The 26,041-nt window shown below is 39.4% G+C and overlaps 1 pseudogene across 1 annotated transcript in view; it reads left to right on the top strand.

Annotated features, from left to right (window-relative positions):
* Positions 1 to 26,041, top strand: part of LOC149194045 (ras-related protein RHN1-like) — a 65,076-nt pseudogene that overhangs the window by 27,947 nt on the left and 11,088 nt on the right. Inside the window, exon 6 of the transcript XR_016254493.1 lies at positions 12,176 to 12,269. The product of XR_016254493.1 is annotated as a ras-related protein RHN1-like (transcript). The remainder of the gene's footprint in view (positions 1 to 12,175; positions 12,270 to 26,041) is intronic.

Here is a 26,041-nt window from a genome sequence, read left to right on the forward strand (position 1 = left end):
AATCAATTTATGATGACTCCCAAGATTATGTTGTCTTATACATTGAGTGTGCCAAGGAATGCTCCAAGTGCTTGAAATGCAAGGGCATAGAGAAGCAGCCTCCTACGGTGGGGCAAGGCAATTCTGAGGGAAAAATAATAAACCAGACAGACACCGTTGGCTCATGTATGCAGAGATCAAATGATTCCATAACGCGTCGACTATCTTCCAGTCTTCTAACCATACCTGCCAACTCATCTTTATTGGATTTCAATGACAGGTACCTTGCGTCCAAATCGTTCCTGTTTCTTGCTGTCAAAACCCGATCACTGTTCAACACCCAATCGCATGTAATCATGAAACTTCGGCCTGTTGTCGCAAACATTTCCGACATTCGGCTACATCTGCTGAACTGTGTCCATGTCGTGCACCCCCGACAACTCCAACAACTCGGCCCCAACCATCAAACCTGCCATCCGCTATAAAACATTCACTGCCGCATAACAAATTGGAGACCACTACATCATCACGTTGTCCAACTCGTTGTCCATTCCACTGCGTCCTGACCTCACTCCTAAATCCGTTCCGCTGTGTAAACAATCTACAGGGATGCACATACTCAGTGATTGCGGTGGAAGGTTGTCTGATAGCCGCTGTGGAACATTGTTTGAGAGCTGTAGCGGAACGCTGTCTGAGAGCCGCTGTCCAAAAAAGACACAATAAATAGCGCAATCGTCAATCATCGTGCCCCGGTCGAAGGGTCAATGACGTAGGCATCAATCATCACCTCTCGGGTGGAAGGCTGTCTGATCGCCGCTGTGGAACATTGTCTGAGAGCCGCAGCGGAATGCTGTTTGAGAGCCACTGTCCAACAGAGACACAATAAATAGCACAACTGCCAATCATCGCGTCCGGTCGAAGGGTCAACAGCGTAGGCGTCAATCATCGCGTCTCGTCCGAAGGGTCAACAACATAGGTGGTTGCCTGGCGTCGTTTCATACGAATGGATCAACAAATAATTATTTGCCCAGATGAATATATTACGTAGGTGCTCACTGTCATGCACTACGGTGGAACATTATCGTTACGTAATAACTAAATAAAATTTAATTAATTAAATTATATATATAATAATTTAATTAAAAAAAAAATATTACTTATATATATATATTATTAAAAAAAAAATTAAGTTAGAGTTATTAAAAAAAATAAAAATCGAAACCTGGACTCACATCAGAGTTACCAGCAAATCATACAAGATGAGTTACCAATGACGCAGTCAAATGAAGAAAGTATTAGTGGACAGGTGAAAAGAAGACATTCGTGGCAGATAAAGTCCTTTCATCAACAAGCTTTGAGGACAAAACTTCTGAAGGAAGGGGCTATGTTATGAATATAATTCATAACGAGTAATGAAATAAAATAAATATAAATATTAAATAATTAAATATTAATTAGGTTAAATAGTCATTAAGTTAAGTGAAAAGGCATGTCTAAAAGACATGCCCATTCACGAAACGACACCTACTTAGGTATATAAATGCGGGTCCTCATTGTAAAACAATTATCACTTGTACATTTATATATATATATATATAATAAATTATTATTATTAAATACCTCGTGTATTTTTACATTCAAGTCTACAAGCTATCAATTTTTATGCTTCAGTCTACCTAATATTTAATTTTTGATCTACGTTGTTGGTCTACCTAATCTTCCCTAATTACCATTTCTAACAATTAACATAAACCTAATTGGTCACAAAATACATGTGACCTTTATTACTAGCCACTTTAGCTAGGTGTGCTACTCCTAAACATTGTTATGATGATGGTGCCATATTACTCTAGCAACAACTTAGCTTGTTAGATGCAAGCATAAAAGAACAACAAAAGACATAAGAGGGATTATATCCTCACGTTAAACGAAATGTTAGATACCCCATCACAAGCCCTTCATAACATGCTACAAGGATTTTTATAATAATTAACAACATATGAAAAGTAACGCAAACATAAAAGCCTCCATATGCCATGAATTCTATGCAAAAGAGGAGAACACTCCATTAAGATTCCAAATCACCCCCAAATAACCTTAATCATGCGTGAAAGCAAACCAGTGAGGTAGGATGCTCAAATGATTAGCCTTCGCCGAGATAAAAATAATTAAATTAACCATTGAATGTTTAAATCAACCTCCACATGTCTGCACAAAGGATTATGCTCGAATATAACCATAGTCCACCTCCAAATAGTCATTGAATGATTAAATCAACATGAACATGTGTGCCACTAGTGTGATCCATCAAAGAGTTATACCTTGTAAATAAAAGTTGTTATCCCTAGCAAAACCTCACCATGATATCAATATAACAACAAAATAAAAGCTCTACCTATGCTTGAACCTAGGGCACACCACTACCAAAGGACTAATACCTCAACAATATATCATCAAGAAGAAAATAGACCCACCATAGAAAGCCCATGTAGCAACCCCCTTCTAAAATACTAACATCGTCAACCCATGCAACACCCCTAGGTGATGTCGAGTAACAATGTTAAATTGCCTAGGAACATCATACTAAGGAAACATGTGTAACTACAGCATGTCAACACCATAGGACAGTGACATGAGAAAGTGCTGATTCCATCAAACATCCAGTATAGCCCCATCAGGCACTCAATAAAAGGGGATCATGTAGAATACCCCTTCCTACTGATGTCAATAACAAATCACCATCATTCTTAGTCACCAAAATGCTTCATGAAGAATATGATGCAACTACCTCACATCAACAACATCTAACCCCTTGGAGGGGCTACAACCATCATACATGAATAATGTGTATCACTCTTCAGATGAACATTGAACAGTTATATTAAGATAACACCACGATGAAGTGGCATAACCATCAAATCTGTTCCAAGAGGGTAATCCATCAATCAAAGGCATGCAAATGTGAGAGGACCAACCATAAATCATCAAGCATGATCACCCAACAAGGAGAAGTGAGTTCTCTCCAACCCAAAACACCAACTCAACCAAGAAGTAGCATCTACAAGCGAAGAAAGACTGTGCACACCCAATCCATCCAAAAGGCTCCAAGTTTATCAACAACAAGCTCCATCAATGTGGAACTTCATAGTATATACAATATGAAGTGTACGAGACCCAATTTTAAGTTTTCAAGCATTTATTGCCTATCAAGGGGTGTGATTCCCTTCAACTTATCAATGGTGAGGTGTGGCTCGATATAATGGCCAAGCTCAACTGCTTTACAACAACCCCCTTGCCAAAGCATGTTGGCTTGTAAGGGGTGGACATATCCCTGAACTGGGGGTGATATACCAATGCTCCACACTTACTGACCTGACACCCTCTAAATACACACGCACATACCCCATGCCTTGTTTAGAAAATCTTGCATGGTAATATTGTCTGTTAAGAATACCAGTATTATAGCTCAGTCAACTCTTAAGGCCAACTATCACAGCGGTTCCAAAATCATATTGGCTCTCATCATACTAGGAAAATTATTAGACTTACTAGACTTCAATTGTAATAGGTGTGCTGCTTCATTGAAGCTTTACTGGAAAGTTCCTATGGTAACATTGCCCACCTCTGTTGGAGACATTTATGAAATGACACCCACTATATTGCTCATAAAGGAAAATTTTTCTACATATTATTTCAATACTTTTGTAAATTTTTGGGTTGATATGCATTGAGATATTCTGAATCACAACGTTACAGAATTTCTTTGAAATCCTGCAACTGCTATGATGACAAATCTTAAGCTAATTTCGTTACACCAAGACACAGGATTTCTCTACTTTAAATTTTCAGTGGAATAGAAATAGAAGTAAAAACAGGCACATGATAGCAATACTGCAATGGATTTTCTAGGGAACCCAACTGGAAAAACACTCTGCTAGTTGTATAATTTTATTAACAGAAAATCGAAAAATCAATCTCTTTACAAGGCAACACTATTTCACTAGAGAACAAGCTTGTTCTCACTGTTAACACTTAGCATGAAATTCCCTGCAAACACACCTGATCTAGCTCCTACTCCCTCGCACAGGACAGGTCCCTATTATTTAGGAGTTTCTTTCTAAATCCTAGTGCACTTCCTCAAGGAATTTCTCTGTTTTGATCTGCGTACAGGCTCCTCCTTGATACGCTTTTCCTACAACCAGCTCTAACTCAAACTCATGCTCAACAGTAATGGTACAATGATGTGCCTTTGTCCTCCTTTTAAGCTTTTCGACTCATGCTATATCTGGCAAGTTAAATTTCATAACTCGGACTTGTGATTTGATTTATTAACTGAGTCAAACTGACTCTTCTAACTCGTCCTTGCCTCAATTAGACAATGAGGCTCTCACTCATTCTTTTCTAAATATAAACTCACACTTGGACAAGGGAAACAAACAAAACTGAGTCTCCAAATTCTGCACATGAGTTAACTGCTCCATGAACTCGTGCATGCTAAAGGAGGACTGGTCAAGGTCTTTCTTGATTAAGGCACAAGTCAAGAAGACCTTTCTCGCTACTATTTTCAACGCTCCCTCTTAGTGAGGAAGGGATTTTGTACAACTCCCAACTTATCTCTGAAATGAACAAAACTGCTTTTTGCCAATGCCTTGGTCAAAGATATTTGCTGTCCGCTCCTCTGTTGGAATGTACAATAGCTTCATAATCCATTTCGGCACACAATCTATGAGATGATGATACCTGATCTCGATATGCTTGGAGCGATCATGAAACAATGGGTTCTTAGAGAGCTTAATGCTACTCTGATTATCACAATGTATCACAATAGGCTCCATCCCCTATCTAAAAGGTCCCACAAGCTACTTCGTCATCCAAATAGTCTCGCATGTGGCCAAACTGGCAGCCATGTTCTTTGCCTCTCCTAAATTGAGTGCTACTGATCCTTGCTTCCTACTGTACCAAGAAACAACTATTGACCCAATGCTGAAGACGCCACCTGAAGTACTCTTCCTATTTGTGGGGCTCTTTGCCCAATTTGCATTTGTGAAGCCCTCAAGCCTCACTTCATCAGCTTGCCTTTACCATAATCCATAAACTGTTGTTCCTATGAGATACCTCAAAACATGCTCCGCGGCAACCCGATGAACTCTAGTCGGTTCCATCATGAACTGACTCAGCTGGTTGACTACAAAACAAATAACATGCCATGTGTTGATCAAGTACATCAACGAACCGATGAGCTTCTTGTATATTATTGCATCCACTCGCTTTACTCTACTAGCACCCACCTTCCTCCAGTTTGTGACTAGAGGTGTGGCCAGGGCCTGCAATTTTGCATATGAAATCTCCGAAAAATCTTGGTAGTGTACTCCCCCTACCCCACAAAGATCTCACCATCACCTTGCCAAACCTCGAAGGCAAGGAAATAGTGCATAAGCCCCAAATACTTCATCTCAAACTCCCTTGCAAGGTCCTCCTTGCAATCCTGGATCAAGCTATTGACTCCAGTCAATATAAGGTCGTCAACATAGGGTACTAGAATGAGCGGAAGCCCTCCAACCATGATGTAGTATAGGTTGGTATCCACCTTACTCCTAGTGAAGCCAAATTCTCGAAGGTAGCTATCAATACGAGTGTACCATGCTCTTGGAGCCTGCTTGAGCGCATAAAGAACTCTCTTAAGCCCGCACACATGTGTGCTCTTGGAGCCTGCTTGAGCGCATAAAGAACTCTCTTAAGCCTGCACACATGTGTGTCTTTGCAGAACTGCTCAAACCCCTTTGGTTGCTCCATATAAATCTCCTCCTAAATCACTTCATTGAGGAATGTTGTCTTCACGTCCATTTGATTAATCTTCCACCCCATCTGTGCTGCAAGTGCCAGAATAGTCCTGATGGATGAATACTGTTCTATTGGGGCAAAGGCCTCATCATAGTCTATGCCCACAATCTGTGAGAAGCCCTTGGCCAGAAACTTGGCCTTGTACTTCTCCACACTCCCATCTGCTCCATGCTTCACCTTGTACATCCAACATGAGCCAATTACTAATTTGCCCTCAGGTTGTGGCACAATCTCCTAGACATCGTTCTTCACGATGGAGGAATATTCCTCCACCATAGCTTCCTCCCAAACCTATTGAGAAGCTTCCTCCTTATAAATAGAAGGCTCATTGTCCACCATCTCTGTCAACAGTGCCATATATATCTTGTGTACCTCTGTGGCTGCTTTCTCTGCCTGAACATGGTGCTAGGAGCTTCAACTTGCTCCTAGGCCTCCTGAATCAATCTATCAACCCACTTGGTTCTCTTCTTCCTTGTGATAGAAGTCTCTAACTGAGTAGCTTCCTGCTCTTGCCCTGGTCTCTTCTCCTCATCATCTTGCTCGACATTCTGCTGTGGATCTTGTTGTGCGACCCTCTTGCCACCTAGTTAAGACTCAATTTGTGATCTTGGCTGAGGCTCCTCCATCTTAGGTACTGCAACCTGCTCTCTCTCTCTAAGGACTCCCTCAGAGCTCTGGACTCCTCAAACCTCACATCTTGCTTGAGAACTGTCTTCTTGGGTCCTAGTAGATACACCTTGTATGCCTGTGCTTTCTCATTGTATCCCATGAAAATATCTTTTTCTACTGTGGGCTCCAACCTCTTCCTACTATGTTTGGACACACGACAATAACATTTGTGCCAAAGATATGAAAGTGTGAAACACCAGGCTTTTTTTCCTGTGAAAGCCTCCTTTGATGTAACTCGTTCAAGAACCCTGTGTGGACTTCTGTTCTATAGAAATACTATAGTGTTGCATGCCTTTACCCACAAGAACATAGGTAGTCCCTGATCATGCAACATGGCCTTGGTCACTCCAACAATACTGTGGTTCTTCCTCTCAACCACCCCATTCTACTGTGGGTTATGGGGTGCTATCAACTCTCTCCTAATGCCCTCCTTTGCAGGAAAATCCTTGAAGGCATTAGAGACATATTCTCCACCATTGTCACTCCTCACTACCTTGATTTTCTTCCTGGTCTAGTTTTCTACCAAGGCCGTAAACTCCATGAACTTTGTTAAGGCCTCATCCTGCTTCTTCATAAAAAATATCCAAGTTTTCTAAGAATAGTCATCAATGAAAGTAACATAATACTTGTGTCTTATAAGAGAGGGAGATGAGAAGGGTCGACATGCATCTGAATGCACCGGCTCCAAAATCCCTTTGGCTCTGCTATCTCGGCCTTGAAAAGAAATCTTGGTATACTTGCCAAGTGTGCACCCCTTGCACACATCATGCTGATCAAAACTACATGTTAGTAATCCTGTGGCGATCTACTAAAGAATCTTCAGAAGCTAAGTGCTTGAGGTATGCCTTACCTCTGCGGAAGATGACATCATATCTCTTGCCATCAAGGGTAGCTATTGAAAAAAGGTTCTTCTTCAAGCCTGGAACATAGAGGACATCATTGAGATGAAGAGGGCTCTCGGATCCCTCTCAAAGCTAACAGTACCAACTCCCCTAGATGTGTACTTGCCATCATCTCCTAGCTCAATCCGAATTGCATGCCCTTCTCCTTCAACTCGCTGAAATACTCCCTATTTATGAGATTGTCTGTCAGATTAATCACATCATCAAGTTTTGATTGAAGTTTTGAACCATCTAATCTGGTTCATCCTCAGGACAAAGGTGACAAAATCAATCTATCCAAATGTTTAAATAACAAAGATGCATCCGGTTCCAGAGTTAGCAGTTAGAAATTAGCTATTGGGAGAATTGAAATAATTTTTTATTATTATTTATTTTTTTATCTGGCTCTTTAAAAATAAAATTAAGAATAATAATAATAGAAATAATAAAAATAACAAGAAAAAAAAGGAAATAAATTGGAGAGATGAGAGAGAAAAATGGATTAAATTAATATTTAATTATAAAATAAGAATTATATATTTATATATGTATATTAATTATTAAAAATAAGTTTAATATGATTCTTCCATTAGTTTTAAATATTATTATTTAATATTAAAATATCAGAGAATATTTTAATAGGATAAAGAGAGTAAAAAACGATTAGAGAATAAATTATAGAATTGACATATATATATATATATATATAAACAATAAATAAAAATGAAACATTCAAGAAGAGAGCAGGAACCCAACTCCTACTTAATTTCCAACATTGTCCCTATTGAGATTAATTGCATGCTTCTCAATCTCAATGGCCTCTTTTAACTTCCTATGATGGAAGCGATCAATCCTAGCAATGACCCGGGAATCCTCAATGCAGACATGGTGTTTAGATTTCTCCGCATGTTCAACTAAAGCTGAGGAACGAGAATGATTGTGCTTAATGTCTGCTGCATGCTCTTGGATTATTTGGTTAATGGAGCGATCAGTTTCCCCAATGTAGGGAATCCCACAAGAACAAGGGATTGAGTAGACCCCTTTCATGTCTTTAGGGTTTACAGGGTTTTTAACAAATCTGAGAGAATTTGTAATGGTATTAAGGGGTTTGAAGGTAGTAGAAACTCTATTCGTTTCACGGATATGAGCAATCTTATCAGTGGTTCCTTGGATGAATAGAAGTTGCACATTGGAGATTTGATCATCATGAGCAGGATTAATCCTCGATTCTTTACAGGCTCTTTGAAAAGCTTGAGACCTCATTGCTTGCTATAGCCATTATTTTCAAAAACTTTCAGAAGATGAGAGTTTTCCTCCTCCAAGTGATTCTCATCAGAAATACTTAGAGCACAAGTGGCAAGTGCGTTAAGAACTCCGAATTTTTGCGCCGAAAAATGATGAGAACTGACATGAAGATATTGTTCTGTGTGGGTTTTTTGTGGAAAACATGGTGAGAAACAGAACCATCATCCATTCTACAGAGGAGAATATCAAGGAAAGGCAGGCAACAATCTACCTTAACTTCCATTGTGAATTTGATGGAGTCAGATTGGGAATTAAGATGGTTAAGAAACAAAGTTACAAATCTAATTTCTCATGACCATGGGGCCAAACGACGCATGTATCATCAACGAATATCTTCTAGTGCTTAGGGAAGAATTGAGCAGAGGCTTCGGAATCAATATACCATGTGCTACTCTCTATTGAGCTTGTCATGCAAGCTATCAATGAGAAATATTTCTCGAACTGAGAAGCAAGCCCATCTACCTTAGCTAATGCAACCACATGATCCTTGTTGGATCTCTTCTTCTGGTTAGGACACTTAGTAGCATAGTATCCAAACTCATGACAATGGAAGCACTTAATCTTAGTCAAATCCTTCTTCTTCTTCTCACCTCTTGGCCTTCCCTTTTTCTTTCTTGCCCTTGGCTTTGCTTGCAAGAGCAAAATTCTCCTTGTCGTTTGTCTTTGTTGATCTACCATCTTTCGATCCTCTCCGGCTCTCTTCTTGAACACAATCAACCATAATCTTTCCCAACCAAGAAAATTATCTCGGCCACTGACAACATCTTGGAACCCATACCAAGATTTATCAAGTCCTAGTAGGGCAAAGCTCACAAGGTCACTCTCTAGTACATTGACGCCACACCTAGCTCATCTTGAACCTGAGTGAACTTTGAAAGATATGAGATGATGGGCTCTCCTTTGTTCATCTTGATGGTCCTTAGTTTCTCCTTGAGAGCTAACTTCTTGATGTCACTGGTACCCTAAAAAAGATCCAAGATGGCTTTGAATATCTCCTACGGTGTCTTCTTCTCATAGACACGAGGAATGATATGATATTTGACCCCCTCTAGAATAATCCTCTTTGCCTTGATATCATTCTTAGTATGCTGGGCCAACTGTTGGGGATCTTTGAGTGGCGCGATTTGATTCTTTATAAACTCTCCCACCCCATTATCCTCCAACACTATTGGGACGCTTGCCTTCCATGAAGAGAAGTTCCATGCTCTGTCTAAAGTTTAAACAATGATCTACTCTCAGTCCTTGGTACACTATCCTCCTTGTCCGAAGAACTGCTCTTCACAAATCTGATCCTTTGGTGCTGGTCTTTACGCTGTTCTCTGGTCTGATACCGTGTAGAATTTCCTTGAAATCCTGCAACTGCTATAATGACAAATCTGAAACTAATTTCGTTGCACCAAGACACAGGATTTCTCTACTTCAAATTTGCAGCACAATAGGAACAGAAGTAAAAACGCAGTCATACGATAACAATAACACAATGGTTTTTCTAGGGAACCCAACTGGGAAAACCCTCTGCTAGCTGTAGAATTTTATTGACAGAAAATTGAGCAATCGATCTCTTTACAAGGTAGCACTATTTCACTAGAGAGCAAGCTTGTTCTCACTGCTAACTCTTAGCATGAAATTCCCTTCAAACACACCTGATCTAGCTCCTATCTCCTTGCGCAAGACAAGTCCCTATTATTTAGCAATTTCATCCTAAATCCTAGTGCACTTCCTCAAGGAAATACTCTGTTCTGATCTGCATACAGGCTCCTCCTTGACACGCTCTTCCTACAATCAACTCTTACACAAACTCGTGCTCATCAATAATGGTACAATAATGTGCCTTCGTCATCCTTTTAAGCTTTTCGACTCATGCTATATCTGGCAAGTTTAATTATAGAACTCGGACTTGTGATTGATTTGTTAACTGAGTCGAACTTGTTCTTGCCTCAAGTAGACACTGATGCTCTCATTTATCCTTTTCCAAATATAAACTCGCACTTGGAAACAAACAAAACCGAGTCTCCAAATTCTGTGCATGATTTAACTGTTCCATGAATTCTTCCTTGAACTCGTGCATGCTAAAGGACTGATCGAGGTCTTTCTTGACTAAGGGACAAGTCAAGAAGACCTTTCTCGCTACTATTTTCAACAAATGTGGCCATGCTCAGGTGAGAATAGACCTTCTTGCCTCAGCTTTAAGTGCTGTTCCACTCCTCGTTTGTTTGTATATATGTCTTGTTTAAGTTGTTTAGTAGGTTGACTTTCTTATTACTGAAGCATTCCTTTTCTTCCAAGGAAAACATTTCAGGGAAACTGAAGGGATGACATTCTTTGTATACCTGTTGGCATAGACTAGTGCACTTCATCTGGGGGGATTCGAGTGGGACACCTGTTAGCACGGAACTAGCCAAATATGTAAGAACATTGGTGATGACAGGTTGAGGTAACACCTTGGGCTAAACCAAAAACATTCCTTTTGCAAAACCCTAAGATGTTTACATGTGTTAAAGAAGGGAAGATAATCACTGCAATAGTTTTGGGGATATATCAAGAAATACATCAAGAACCATACTTCATGGAGACAAACTGTGATATACAGATTACCCTTCCTACACATGCAAGGAGAGCTGGCATATCTTTGTTGGTTTCAATCTGAAGAGTCTTTACATCTTTTCTGAAAATGCTAATTCTGGCTGAATTGTGTGTTGCCAACTCTGATCTAAAAGTTGTGATCTCCCCAAATAAAACTGGGTAGCATCCCCATTAAAAGTTGCACGCCATTGCTTTTTCCATAAAAAGAGAGGCCTTTAATTGTGACAGTGTTTTAGATACTTAATCCAAACTGCCTGACCATCGATACTCACTTAAAAATGACCACTTTCCAATGAAGAAGGATGGCCAAGAGAGTAGCAAATTCAGCAGTCAATCCATTCTCAAAAGGCATTGACAACCTTGCAGCCCCAGAACACATGTTTAACCATCTCTACGTTCTGATAAATCACACAACAGCCATTTTTTAGTCTTGAGTAGTGGAGCCTATCTCTAACGGCTAAGCTGTTGCTATGCACTGACCACCCAAGTACCCTATTCTTGAAAGTTTGGGAATTCTAGATAATTTGACACCACATAAGACATCTGATTTAATTATCTTGAATGATCTATTTTATGTTAAAGTTGATCTACAAGTGGGCGATTTGGCCAGATCTGTAATCAAGCTCTTTAGTTCTGCTGTCCATCAAGGGCTTCCTTAGGACAATACAATGTGTCATTCCTCTATTATTTATGTACAGTTCACCCTTTATGTAAATCATTAGTTATATCATCCAAGCTAGAAGGTAAGGGTTTACCTTATCTGATAGTTATGGCAAGGACTATCTAGAGACTTGAGTATCTGAAATTTTGTATCGAGCTTATCATATTGTGAATTTGTATGTACTTGTGCTTTTACATATGTTTAATGTTATAATGTGTTAAAATTGGTTGAATTGAGGCCATATTTTTTCTTGCAGGAAGCTCAAGCATATGCTACAGAAAATGGGTTGTTCTTCATTGAGACCTCAGCCAAGACAGCACAAAATGTAAATGAGCTTTTCTATGACATTGGTAAGTTTGTTTTCATATGCTGGAGCTGTGTTGAACAACTACCTCTCATTCTTTCTTTGAGTAATAATGTTAGAAGTTAGAACTACAAATTAGGGATTTATTTGTACTATTATGTTAGAAGACAGGGTTACGAAGCATAATCATGTTTTAGTAATAGCAGAGTTAAAGAGGATGGGATTTTAGAGGAATTCAGTGAGTTTCTAAATTGTTTTGGATTATCATTAAGTACCTAGAAATTTGCTAGAGGTGAACAGCAGAGTTTCAAAGTATTGTGCATTCATGTACATGATCAAGAACAAAAATCCAAGACATTGTATCATATCCTTAAAGAGAACAAGTGTATGAGGAAGACATATTGTAATATATTATATTTTGCTAACATTTAGGTCTTGTTATTGTAGTAGTTCGAATTGTTTTGCATATATGTTTTCAGTGGGTTAAGAGGTCTAAGCATCAAATTTGTTCTCTCTTCAAGAACATATTAAGAGGCCTAGAAATGGCACAGATATTATGGAGGATGAATTTAGAGACATGAATAAACTATGTTATTTTTACAACAAATTTTGTGTAGAACAATCTTGAAATGGTTGTTATGGCCATGATGTCCAAGAATGACCAGGAGGTGGTAAAGAAGAAAACCAAGGAAGATGGTGGAACAAAGCAAGTCAGAGGCACTTTATGCTAGCTGTTTGAGACAAGTTTATATGAACCCTTGTTAAAATTGGCAACTAGGGCCAAACTCCATGTGGATCACCTTATTTATGGCTTCTGATATTTTTCCTAGATTCCTCTCATCGAGAGGTGTAGGATTGATCTAAAGATCATCCGATTCCGATAAGTATTTATGGAGATATGAATTTATTTTGATTATGGACAAATTGTTAAGGTCGGCCGACAAACTTATGTAGGCTCAGAAGCCCAACAGTCACGTCTATTCACCCTCAACGTTTGCATATAAATACAAGGAGCCTCCTCCTCATTTGGACAATTCATTCACTCATCTTCTCTCTCTCTCTCTCTCTCTCCTACACATAAAATAAACCCCTCTCTCTCTCACACGTGTGGCTGAAAGGAAGACATCCTAGGGCAAGGAAGACACAGAGAGGACGCTAGGGCAACAGGTCATCTCTTTGACCAGCATTGACCAAGGGTTGACCATCCAGAAGTGCGGATTGGGTGTGGTTGCCTCTCCTAAGCAGGCCGCAATTTTTGGCACGAAAACCGAGGTGATCTGACCTCTAGTTTGACCCGTATTCACTGCCCTAGTTTAGGGCTGCAAGTTGACTTCAGAAATCTGCAAATTGACTGTGCTTTTGGCGCTGTTCAAGGGCTGTTTCTTCAGGTTGTTCGAAGACAAATTGATCAGAAATTGACCAAGCATTTTAGAGGGCAATTTCAACTAGTTTGACCAAGTTTGACTTCGCTGATCTAGGGTTTGCTGCTGCTGATATAAAATTACAGAATTCAGATTTTGTACTATTTGTCTCTGCTGAACTATTGAAGATAAAAGAAGATTTGATCAAAGGGTTTCCCCACATTGGGGTTTGTCCCTGGCTAGCCACCACATCTTGTGTCTCTTGTCTTGGCTTCTTTTTTGTTGATCATTAAATGTTCTATCTGCACTTTACTTAATGTATATGTGATTGCTAATCTGTGGCTCATAAGAAGAAAAATAAGTAAATTGCTCTAAGCATAGAACATACCATAATTTAACATGGTATCAGAGGTGAGGTGAAGACAAAGCCCAAGCAAGAGCAAGAGCAATCATTGAAGAGAAGGTTGGCAAGGTTATCTTAAAGAAATCATGGGGTCCTCAACACACTTCCCTGCTGAAGACAAACTCCGTGAGAAGTTTGACTATCACGGATGGAAGATGTCTCTTGATTTAACATTAGAAGAGCAGGAAGTGTTGGACCATGTGAGAGGCGGGATTGTTGAGCCTCCTATCGAGCAGTAAAAAGGGTTTTTTTCACCTCTATTTAGCCTACATTAATTATCAATTCAGGTACGATTTGTTATCTCAAAGAGTACTCAGTCTGAGGTGGTCACTTGTCAAGAGTAATGCTAGTAGTATAGTGTTTTTGCAAAAGTAACTAAATACTAAAAACAAACTTCTAAATGTAATGGCAAGAATTTGAAATGCTTGTGACTAAATCATTTATTTAAGAAACTACAACACTTCATCAGTCAAGGGTGCAGTAATAATAACTCTTCCCTTTGTAAACTGATGTAATTGAAAAGCAATCGAGGAAAAAATCATCAATCTGGGAACTAGACAACAATAGTCAATGTTCACTACAGTTTCAGATCGTTCTGTTCACACCAAAGCAATGATAATTCAAATAACAAGAAAGGGAACAACAACTATTCTATTAAAAAGATTGAACAACAAAGCTTTAATATACGGAAATGGATGAAGCAGTAGTTGTAATCTACAGGAATTAAGCAACAATCTTTACCTCAAAAATGATTTGAACAACAAACGGAAAATGGAACAACAAATTAAGGTAAGCTATGAAATATAGAACAACAACCTGAATCAAATGTAAACGCACAACAAACTAAATCGAATATTACACACAGCACGTCTATATTGGAGGAAACAGTAATCTGAGTTTCAACATAACAATTATTAATCACGGTTATGAAGAGCAATTGAGGTCACTATGGAACAACAATCCCAATGAATAGCAATCACGCTCGGAGGTAAACTGTAGATAAATAGACATTAATACCAATTTCTAAATACACAACACTGTTACTTCGTCAACGGACAGTAATGGTAATCTGTAAGGAACGTCAATGTTAATAATATCAACCTGTAAATGAACGACAATGCGATACAAATTCAGAATGAACAGCAGATGACCTTACTATTCAAATATGAGTGAAATATAACAGAGCCAATACATGAAATAATAAGGAACAACAGATTACTGAACAGAGTAAATAAAAGAAATCAAACCACATACGACTTGGAATCAGAATATAATGGTACAGGAAGCAAGTGATTCACCAGGGTCGGGCCCTTAGCCTCCAGGGACACACTGCTGTGATTACTTCAGAATCAAAGACAGAATGGCAACAGAATTTATGTATTAAGCATCAAAACAGAGTTACAGTAATCACTCTTTAAAAAGAGTCGATGATCAAAGTTTAAGTTACAACAGTGAATTTCATAAAACAACAATAATCCGCCCGCTGGGCTAGCAATGCTGCCCCTTTTTATAACAGCCAAGCGGAAATATCAAAGATACAGATAATCTTTAAGGTAGCGATCCCTCAAGATCAAAGGATCCTGAGGGATTCGCCATATCGTTATTTCCTAGTTATCTCTTTGTTCTCTTGCGCCGATTTGGTATCTCCTCTTCCTTTTCTTGGCTTATACGCTCCAATCTAGATTGCCTCATTTGGATGCGGTTCCCTGTCAAAGGGACAGCAGTTGATTTTGTTTCAGTCTTTTCCTTTGGAGTGGCGATCTTCCGTTTTTCTCTTTTTCTGCATAGGAAAAGGTAATTATTAGTCATTTTACATTGCTCACAAATCTTTTAAACTTTATCATAATCTTTCACCATATGCCCATTTCATAATGCAAAGAAGTTATGAATTTAAGGAAAAGATAACGAAATAAGTGGTAAATACATACCTTCTCTATTGCTCAACACACCCTCCTGCTTACCCTTTTTCATGCCCTCATGAAAACATTGTAATTGACATCCAAGACAGTTAGGGAATAGGTTGGAGAAGGGATCTCAGTAGTTGGTCTACAACCATGATGCCTAGCTAAGAATTCAAAAAGATGCCCTGTCTGACCTTCAGGCATTTCATATAACGCTCCATATCGTCGTGCAGGACGCCAAATGACTGGACTTCGAAACCTACAGTGTAACCAAGACGGGCCTTCTCTCAGAATGAGGTCACCATAAATACCCAAGCGATCAAAAACTAGCTTAAAATTCTCATAATTGAATGGTTCTCTGTTTTGGATATTCCGATTAGAAGTTTGGTATCGGAATTTCGTTGTTGCTATGGCAAGGTCTTTGATGGTAAAGAAGTATTCTACCCCTTGCCGAATCACTGCTGTGTGAATAGGTCCCAATGCCTCGATCACTCCCTGAGTTCTCATTAGGCTCCTATGTTTATTCCATAGTTGCAGTGGGTCTCTAGGTTCACCCCTCACCCATAGATCTAATCCATTCTCCTGTCTTTGAAAGACATTGTAGGCTTTAAGCCACTTTATTTGATTAACACCAAAAGAAATAAATGCCTGCAGTTGGACATCACCCACAAAAGGGCTAGGGTTCTGCTCTGTTTCTCCATCTAATACAAGATTGTGCAAATAAAATTCACATAACAATCGCTGAACTTTCACCCCGTAATGCTTACAACAGTTTATGAAGTCATCAATGGTTTTTATCTCTATAGGTACTCCTGCCTTGACAGCTTTAATTTTCAATTGTAAATATCTTTCCATTAAAAACAAAGCATAGTTTCTAGCAGGTGCCCTACACGCTAGGACGTCAGTATACAGAGAACATAAGGTATCCATTTGTTTGATGACTATGTCTAGTCTATGGGTTACCTTTTTGACTCTTTCTTCTGCCTTTTGCCATCCTTCAAAGGCCTGGCTTTCTGATGCGTTAATGTTCTTCAGCTATTGTTGTAATTTCTCGTATTTTTCTTGAGGAACGGTCTACTCTGTAAGTTTCTCTATTGTTTGCTGGGCTTGTGCCAAATCTTTTCGCAGAGTTACTATCCTCGGGTCATTATCCAATATGATACTCTTGGGCTGGAGATCTACTTGGATCTCCTTATTACGACATCTTGTCTTTATGGTCTGAGTTTCCTTCTCACTAGAGGACAATGCCTCTGTCTGGATTTCCTTATCACAGGTCGATACGTTATCTGTTTTTACTTCTACATGTGCAACAGCCAGATGCTGTTCCTTTCGATTCTGAATGACAGGTTGGACTTGAGTCCTCTTGGTCTTTTTCTTAAGGGGTTTTGCCTGGGTGGTTGCACGCTTTACCACAGAGGTTCCTTTTGATTTCTTCCCCATTTTCAAGACTCTTATCTGTTGTCGAAGTTGCTTAATTACGTTAAGCAATCTCTGTTGTTCCTTTCGTAATCTTTTAATTTCCTCCGTTTTCTTGGAAGGAACAACCGTTCGTTTACTCAGGCCTGGGCTTTGTACCTTAGGTATTGTACCTTCGCCTTGGCCAATTTCCTTATTTTCTTCTTGGGGTGCTTCTTCAGTGTTCTGCTGATCAAGTTGTTTAGGGGTAGAAACCCTAGTTTGTCCTGCTGTCTCCTGGGTAGCTTCTTCTACCTCCTCTTCATCGTGGAATTCTTCGGGCATATTCTGACTAGGAACAGATTGTTCCTCTCCCTCATCCTCGTCACTCTTCTCCCCAGATACACCCTCATCATGAGCAGAGTGATCCTCTTCTTCTTCCTCCTCATCACACAGTTCCTCGGATGCACTTTTATCATGAGCAGAGTGCTCCTGCGGTCCTTCTTCGGTATGGGGGTTGAGTGGGTTGTGAGGTTGGACATATTCGCCCATATTGGCTAGAATTTGGGCCAATTCATCTTCTTGCAGAGGGTTTTGCAGTGGACTTTTGTTGCGTTGCTCTGTTTCCTCTCCTTCTTCCTGACCGGATTGCTCAGTCTCCTCCTCCGGTTCTCCTTCATCATTTTCCTCCAATTCTTTTTCGTTCTCCCCTCCTTCCAATTGTGGGGGTTGTTCGTCTCCTGAATCATGTATCTCCACAGGTTGACTACTATTTCCCTAGGAATTTCTCAACATTCCTCTGATCCTTGCCAATCTAACAGATTTTCTTCGTTTCAGTGGTCTGCTCGATGTACTGGCAATATGTTTTTGTTTTGGGGCTGGCAAAGCCAGTCCCCCGTCTATCGTGAAAATCAATTCTTCCCAACTACTCTGCTGTTGGGCAAGACTGTAGCTAACTATCAGTCGTATTAACCCATGGTGGCTTACTACTGACTCTACATGGCAAGATTTCTTCATGCTTCGAGTAACATCATGTAATAAAGAATTTAAAAATGTAGGCAAATTCACAACACATTTTTGCTTTAACACGGCTAAAAGTCTGAGATGGCATGGTCTTACCACGTCTTTCTTGCCATTACAAGTGATGTAGCTCTGGATAATTCTCGCCAATTTTGCCCATGGCTCTCCCAAAGTTGCCGGCAGAACTCCTTTCCCTTTTACAGTAAGGTTTTGCCCTTCATCCTGGAAGATGGTCATGGCGTCTCGCAGTCTCACCTTTTTCAGAGGCCACACAGGTCCAATGGCTGACAGTCCCAAAACTTCTGCAATTATGTCATCAGTGATTGTTATCTGTCTCCCTCTCACCATGGAATGATGTTCTTGCAAGTTTTGTAGTAATTCAATTTCCACCGTCTCATTGGATTGCTGTAGACGGTTAAGATAAGCTATCCATCCTGCCCTTGCTAGGATTTCTCGTGCAGCATCGGAGACCATCAACACCTGTGGCTCGCTGCGAATTGATCTTCTTCCTATCTTATTTATGCTTGGCACACTGTAAAAAACACAGAGACGGCAATGGAACAACAGGCTGTTCAAAATTTTAGCTCACTGTTAAAAACACAGAGAAGATGACGGAATAACAAGCTGTTCAAATTTCTAACTTACTGCTAATTTTTGCAGAGCAAAACACAGAAATGGCTTCGGAACAACAAATCATGCATATTGGGAAACAAAATACCGTTAAGTCTTGCTATTCCCGAGTCATAATTCTTCCAAATGATGAGCTGACACGTATGCTAGCGAATTATGGAGATCACCCGCGCCCCTTGTAATGTGATAGGCTGTCCTCGGCCGTCAAATAAAGGAGCAGCATGCTGAACTGCCATAGTACAGAGTAATAAAGGAACAACGTATAGAGAAATGCCATGTTTACAAAGACAAGCGGATTACCGAAATCGAGGCATATGATAGAATCGCTAATAAATATGGAAATGCCGTGATATGATGCGAGAAATGGAGGATAGGACAATTGACGTGAATAAAAGTTCTTATGCGGTCATTATCGACTTTTACCGTCATAATTGATTGATAAATGATTTTCATGTATCAAAGGTTTGAAAGGGTTATATATGTAATCTCATTTGAACCACTTATAAAGATATAAGAAGAAGGGTTTTATAGTTACCATTGGTGTATAAGAAATATCACTTTAATACCATCAACAGAGCTCTGTTGCCCACAGGTGTCCATAACCTTGACAGAGTTGTTTATTTCACCCTTGCAACCATAATCCTTTGTGTATGCCTAGGAAAGTGTTGTTCAATGTCAGAATGGAGGCCATTGTGCTGGCTTGGTAACTAGCTGAATCACAATGCCATTCACCAAGGAGTGAAAGGTGGGCAGGCTGGCTCGTGATGAGACCTCTTGTTCTAAGGACTTTTTATCTTTGTGATGTGCCTCTTGGATCATATCCTTGGTGTGGTGGCCATAGTGGAAATGCCACTTCACTTTCTTCCTTATGATCATGGTAGGTTGGCTCCTGATGAGACCTCCTATCCTTCATCTGACAAATCATGTTAGCAATCATATAAACATTTTTCCTTTTTTTCTTTTTTCTTTTATATAGCACTTTTCCTATTTATATACAGAGGGTGGTTCAACACTCCTTAAGAGTAGGGATGTTGGAAGAAGTCTGAACATTTCAATAGAGAAAAATATGCCCTTATTCTTATTCAATAATAATGATCAAAGAGAATTATGGGGATTTAGGAAGAACCATCATGATAAAAATATGCCCTTATTCTTATTCAATAATAATGATCAAAGAGAATTATGGGGATTTAGGAAGAACCATCATGATAAAAATAATCAATCATATTGGTATTAGTAAAATAATGACAACAAGGTGATAGATAGTTGTGTCCTTTCCTCTTTTCTCTTATCAATTCAAAGCAATTTCTTCTAAAGATAACGATTTTTATGTAATTTGCTGATTTCAGTATCCTCTAGTTTTTGTATTGTTGCATAAATGTATAGCTGTGCCTTAAATGACCATGACTCACAAAAATGATCTAAATGGTAAAACACAAAAAAAAAGAAAAAAATGCACTCCAAAAATGTTGTTCTCAAGATGGAACAACTACTGTTTCTTTAGAGGGATAGCAAAAGAATATTTACACACAAAAACCGCAAGCAAAAGGAAAAAAACATGCTCGAAACTGCTGTTCCTTGAGAGGAACAGTAGCTGTTCCTTAATCGGAACAGCAAAGAAAGCAAGCGCAAACAAAAAATGCGAAAATGCTGTCCCTTCGGAAAGGAACAACAGAAAACGAAAGTGTTGTTACTTCGGAAAGGAACAATAGAAAACGAAAGTGTTGTTCCTTTAGAAAGGAACAACAGAAAATGAAGTGTTGTTCCTTCGGAAAGGAACAATAGAAAAATGAAAGCGCTGTTCCTTCGGAAAGGAACAACAGAAAACAAAAATGTGGTTCCTTCGGAAAGAAACAACAAAAAAATGAAAGTGCTGTTTCTTCGGAAAGGAACAACAGAAATCGAAAGTGTTGTTCCTTCGGAAAGGAACAACAAAAATGCAGAACTGCTGTTCCTTCAGAAATGAACAACAAAACGTAAAAGCGCTGTTCCTTCGGAAAGGAATAACAAAAAGGCGGAATTGTTGTTTCTTCGGAAAGGAACAACAAAATGCAAAAATGGTGTTCCTTCGGAAATGAACAACAAACGACGAAAATGCTGTTCCTTCGGAAAGGAACAACAATCGGCGAAAAAGCTGTTCCTTCGAAAAGGCACAACAAAATGGTGGAAACGTTGTTCCTTCGAAAAGGAACAACAAAATGCAAAAGCGCTGTTCCTTTTTGAAGGAACAGCGAAGTGGTGAAAATGTTGTTCCATCCGAAAAGAACAACAAAATGCAAAAGTTGCAGAAATGCAGAAATCTGCACAAAAAGTAATTTACACAGGCAAAACAAAAGAATTATGTACAAAATTTAAAAGCAATCAAATCACATGGTGAACCAAAGGTGAGGAAGAGTTCTCTTCCTCAGCCAGAATCTGCATGTCGGGGTCTTCTCGGAGTTGCTAGTAGAAGGATTCCCGAGTAAGTGGTTTGCAGTACAATCGAATTCGGTGGTCGTTTGCCTTAAAGGTATGTCCAGATCTATCAATGGTGGTTAAAGTAATGGTGCCATTATCATGCACCTTCTGGATTTCATATGGTCCCAGCCAGCGAGTTTGAAGTTTCCCCGGAAAATCCTGAAACCTGGAATCGTATAGAAGCTCCCAGTCTCCTTCGCGGAAGTCTTTCTTTTTGACAGTGTTCCACGGGGACTCCCCCCCCCCAGGGGTCTAGTTTCCTCACTCCCCCGCGCTCTGGGGACTTGGGGACGAGTAGGGGACGTTTCCCCACGCTCCCAAAATGGAGGAAACTCGGGGGGACGTGCCAGGGAAACGTTTCCCTTCCCTGAGGGGACGTTTCCCCACGCTCCCAAAAAAATGGCCTTGCTTATAGTTTATGATTTAATAGACCTAAAGTGGTACAAAGCTACTCATGTTCTGTATGGGGATAACGTCTTGTGCTGTCTTTTGGTTTCAACAAGCGTTATTTTAGAGGGTCAGTATCATGGAAATTTGCTGGACCATATAGCACGTACATTAATTTTCCCTTTTAAAACTTCTCCTTTTTTTCTCAAGTGATGGCTGGATTACAGTGGGGAGATAACTGGAGTGATAGGCAAAGAATATGAGACATTCAGTTTGTGTTTTTAATTTGCATGACATTTGACATACAAACTATGGAAGCAGCACCTATGTCATGTGGGAAATAATTGGGTGGACTATAGACTAACATGCATTTACTGCAAGCATGACAAAATACTATGGGCAACAAGGAATCTCAGGAACTGTCATTATATATGAATTTATACAGTTACAAAATTTACACAGAGCATAGTGGCTCAGCTTGAATTCTTAGGTCTGAAAATTATTTTCACCTTTGAAATACACTGCTAGTTTGAAGTTTGAACTGCATGGCATTGCTCTAATAAGGTAGACAAATTATCCATGCCATCGTTGGTCACCCAAGTTGGTTCGCAGATGGTCATCCTGCAGTCAATGTCATTTGATAGTAAACTGTCACAAACTCTTTCATGTGATCTTCTCATCTCTCCTGGAACTAAAACTCTTCTTTTAGCATATGGTGTACTGTCTATATTATATATAATATAACAAACTTTCTAGCTGTTGGATCCAATACAGCTGGACAACCCATTGTAGTTGCCCCTTCTACTGCCAATGCAGTGTTCCTGATCTGTTCATTTACCTTTTCACAGAATTCAGTGGCTACCTTATCAAGCTGAAGCTCTCCCTCTGTCTGACCAAAATCTAAATTAGAATTTGACCAAGCTGAATTAGAATTTTAGATTTATTATTTTATATGATATTATAAATTTGGATAATGTTCATATCAATGATCATGCTTTGCAGCTTTTCAATTCAAACCAAATTGTCATAGTGGACTCAATTAATAAATTATATTTTATATTTATAAATTTTTAAGACCCTGACGCTCCCCCACGTTTCCTAAAAAATGGTAGGGAGCTTTTGCATAGGCCGCTCCCTCGCCCCCTCGTCCCGGAACCTTGGTGGAACATTGCTTTTTGATGAGGGCGTTGTGCCATTTGGCTCTCTATTGTTGGATTAATGCGGTATGTTGAAAAGCGGAGAGCCTGATTTCATCCAGCTCATTGATTTGCTGTAGTCTATTAATCTGGGCTTCGTTTAAATCTAGATTGACTTTTTGTGCTGTTCTCAAAGTTTGTATTTCAAATTCTGTTGGAAAGATGGGGGTTCTTTTCCAAATACTAGCTGATATAGTGAATAACAGGTAGTGTTTTTCCATGTTGTTCTGTATGCCCCCAAGGCTTTCGACAATCTTGTAGCCCAATCGCGTCTGTGTGACACAATGGTTTTTGTTAGTATTGTTTCTATTACTTTATTTGTGCTCTCTACTTGGCCATTTGCCTGTGGGTGGTATGGAGAGGTAATTTTATGCTGAATATGATAGTTTTTTAGTGTTGCAGCAATTTTATTACCAGCAAATTGTGGTCCCCCATCCGTGATTATGTCTCTTGGGAGGCCATATCGCACAAATATCTGGAACAGGAAATGAATGACAGAATCCTCTGTAGCTCTTGGCAGTGCCTCTGCTTCAACCCATTTGGTCACATATTCCGTTGCTACCAAAATATATGTTTTCTGGTTTGATGATGGGTTGATCGGACCAACAAAATTGAGCGCCCAATGCTCAAATGGTTCAATGACTAGCTATGGGTTCAAAGGCATTTCGTCGGACTGTCCAGGGCATCCTGCTCTTTGGCAACTGTCACAAGCTTGAACAAATTTCTTTGCATCTTTGAAGATTGTGGGCCAGTAATACCTTGTTTGCAAAAATTTATGACCAGTTCTTCGATCTGCGAAATGTCCGCCACACAGTCCATCATGATAGGCTTTCAGAATGTCAAAAATTTCATCTTCATGGATGCATCTTCTAATGTGCATATCTGCTCCTGTATGAAATAGGTAGCCCCCAATGCAAGAAAATCGGGTACTACACTGGACAATTTGTGTTCGTTCATTGGGAGTCAAATGTTTTGGTAATTTGCTTACTGCTAAATAGTTCGCAACATCAGCATACCAGGGTGTTTTGACAGTAACAACGAACAAATGTTCATCTGGAAATTGATCCTCGACTGCTGCTGCGTCCACTGGCTTTGGCATTCGTGAGAGAAAGTCGGCTACAAGGTTTTATTTCCCAGGTCGATCTTTTATTGTGATGTCGAATTCCTGCAATAAAATCAACCATCTTGTTACTCTACCGTTCGTAATTGGTTTATTTGCTAAATATTTTATGGTAGAGTGATCTGTATATAAAACAACATGATATCCAGTGATATAATGCCTAAATTTATTTACAGCATGTATTATAGCTAAAAATTCTTTTTCAGTAACAATATAGTTTAACTCAGCATGAGACAAATTCTTGCTAATATAATAGATTGCGTATGGTTTTTTGTCTTCTTCCTGCCCAAAAACTGCTCCAATAGCTGTGTCTGAAGCATCTGATGAAATTTGAAATGGCAGGTCCCAATTTGGACCTCTGAGCACTGGGGCTGTTGACACAAGCTTTTTCAGATCCTCAAAAGCACGGTCACATTTATCTGTCCAAACAAAATCAACATTCCCCATTAGTGCGTATAGAGGTGCAGCTATTTGAGAAAAATGTTCTATAAATCTCCTATAATAACCAGAAAATCCAAGAAAACTGCGTACCTCTGTCTGTGTGGTAGGAGTAGGTATTAACAAAATTATTTGAATTTTGGCCGGATCTACCTGTATTCTAGCTGCTGAGATATAATGACCTAGGATGAGTCCTTCAGTCATCATCATATAACATTTTTCATGGCTCAGGCAGAGCCTGGTGGCGATACATCGTTGCAGCACCTTTTCCAATGTGTCTAGTGCTGGGTCGAAATCATCTCTGTATGGTGTGAAATCATCCATGTATACTTCGAGCCCTTCATTTATTAAATCTGAAAAGATGCTAAGGATAGCCCTTTGAAATGTGGCAGGGGCATTGCATAGGCCAAAGGGTAAAACTCTGTAGGCAAACGTTCCCCAAGGACAGGTAAAAGTAGTTTTGTCTTGGTCTTCAAGGGCAATTTGAATTTGATTGTATCTACTGAAGCCATCTAAGAAAGAAAAGAATTTCTTTTCTGCTAATGTATCTAATATCCGGTCAATGAATGGAAGGGGAAAGTGGTCTTTTTGGGTTGCTTTATTTAATTCTCTATAATCTACGCAAATCCTTTACTTTCCATTCTTCTTCGGCACCACCACAAGTGGAGATACCCATTTGCTATCGGAGATAGGATAAATAAAGTTTACATTCAAGAGTTTTTGTAATTAAGCGTTTACAATGTCTTTTAGATGAGGGTTAAGTCTTCTTTGGCGTTGGCGAATAGGTCTTGCATCTTTTTCTATATAAATGTGGTGTGTACATAGCTGGGGATCGATTCCCTTCATGTCCGGATAATCCCATGCAAATGCTTCCTTGTATTTTCTCAATAGTTGGATCAGCTTCTCTTCTTGTTCAAGAGTCAGGTTATTATTGATGTTTAAAGTTTTTCCCGGCTCAATCTCTATAGTTTTGCTATTTGAAACAGAGGTAGTAGGTATTGTTTGATCATGAGTGTCTTTGAGAGGATCTTCTTCTAATTCATTATCAAATACTGCCTCTATCATGTGACATTGTACGTGGGATCTGGCTCCCGTTTGGTTAATAAAGTTGTTAATAATATCATCCTCTGTTTGATCTTTGAAATTGAGGGCATCTTCTATAGTTAATGGGGATCTAATGTTTTCGGTAAGGTATGATACAGGATGTTTGTTAGTTTTTATTATTGTTACACTTGGTTGGGCTGGAGGGTATAGGGCTAGGTTTTTGATATTACTCTCTCTAGTTATGGTCATACTGCCTTGTCGGCAACCAATGTAAGTATCAGCGGTTGCAAGCCAAGGTCTTCCTAAAATTAACGGATGTCCATCAAATCGGTTTTTGGGGTTTATTATCAGAAAGTCGGCAGGATATTCCCAGGAATCAACGGATACCATGACATCATGTAGTGTGCCTTCCGGCCTAACCATTGATCGATCAGCCAGTTCTAATAAAGTGGAAGTTGGTTCTACT

This window comes from Pinus tabuliformis, chromosome 2_2, assembly GCF_031772625.1.
Source record: "Pinus tabuliformis cultivar Carrire ecotype Pingquan chromosome 2_2, CPIR1, whole genome shotgun sequence".
NCBI lineage: Eukaryota > Viridiplantae > Streptophyta > Pinopsida > Pinales > Pinaceae > Pinus > Pinus tabuliformis.